Source organism: Nestor notabilis, unplaced genomic scaffold (genome assembly GCF_000696875.1).
Source record: "Nestor notabilis isolate BGI_N333 unplaced genomic scaffold, ASM69687v1 scaffold668, whole genome shotgun sequence".
NCBI lineage: Eukaryota > Metazoa > Chordata > Aves > Psittaciformes > Psittacidae > Nestor > Nestor notabilis.
The window spans coordinates 32993-34115 of record NW_009940318.1 but is presented as its reverse complement, the minus strand read 5'-3'; the positions used below and the strand labels follow the sequence as shown (position 1 = coordinate 34115).

Below are 1123 nucleotides of genomic sequence, written 5' to 3'. Positions count from 1 at the left end.
AAAGAGGGGCGAAAAGATGTGAGAAACATCCCTGGGAATGGGGAAAATTCCATGAAACAGCCTTTGTCCTGAATTCCCACAAACAGGACTCCCAGCACAGCCCTTCCGAGGTTTCTGTGGTGTAGTGGTTATCACGTTCGCCTAACACGCGAAAGGTCCCTGGTTCGAAACCAGGCAGAAACACTTCTTTTAGGGGTTTTCTCCCCCCTTCTTCTACCCCTTTTCACTCCTCTCTCCACAACGTGGTTTTACAGGCTCTGATGTGCTCCTGGAGATACAATTTACTGGTTACTTTGGGGAGGGTTTGAACCTGAGACCGGTGGATGGGATGGCTGCTCTGTCTCTTCTTTTACATCCATAATCTTTCAGTGTTTGCTTTCCACGTGGATAGAGAGGAATAATGTGCATTTACCCCCTGTTACCTCAGCACATCTCCTCTTTTTCCATCACCAACCTAGATAGGGATAAAGAAGATCCCTATAGAAGGTCCCTATAGATCCCTATAGAAGATCCCTATAGAAGGTCCCGTGCTGTCCCTGCCTGAGCTCACATAGAGGGATACCCCTGTTCCCATGAGAACCATCAGCCCCCTTTCCTCATGTGGAAAGACCAGCTGAGGGCACTAATGAGCATTAATGGCCCCACCTGGGACCCCGCACCCCCACCCGTGCTCCGGGGCTCTATTTAAGCTTAGCCCTGGAACATTCACCCTTTTGCAAGGTGCTTTGGAGGAGCATCTAGGCATGACCGTGACTGATCCACCCCATTCCAGGCTGCGCTCCTGGCTTGCCTTCAACCCTGCCTGCCCTTGCTCAGGTACCATGAGATAGAGCCTGGGGTGCGAGTTACCCACTGCTGGGGGTTATCTGCCAAGGGCATAGACGTTTTTCCGCTGTATGATGATGAGCATCTCGGTGCTAACCCTGCATGACATTGGTTTTGTTCCTGGGATTCTGCTATTGCTTTACCTTAAGTGTTTCTTATGGTTCAGCTCCATTCCTGCGTGTTTTACCCAAAGAGCTCATTCTGCTTTGCTCCAAACCAAGCAATAAGTTTGCTCCCTTCCCCCCAACACGTTTTGCATTCATTCATCCCACGAGCGAGCTGAAATCACTAAGCCTGT

General features: G+C 50.2%; 1 non-coding gene across 1 annotated transcript; it reads left to right on the top strand.

Annotated features, from left to right (window-relative positions):
• Positions 1–110: 110 nt before the first annotated feature.
• On the top strand, positions 111–183 carry TRNAV-AAC. Its single transcript has one exon. It is a non-coding gene; the product is annotated as a tRNA-Val (tRNA).
• Positions 184–1123: the final 940 nt, after the last annotated feature.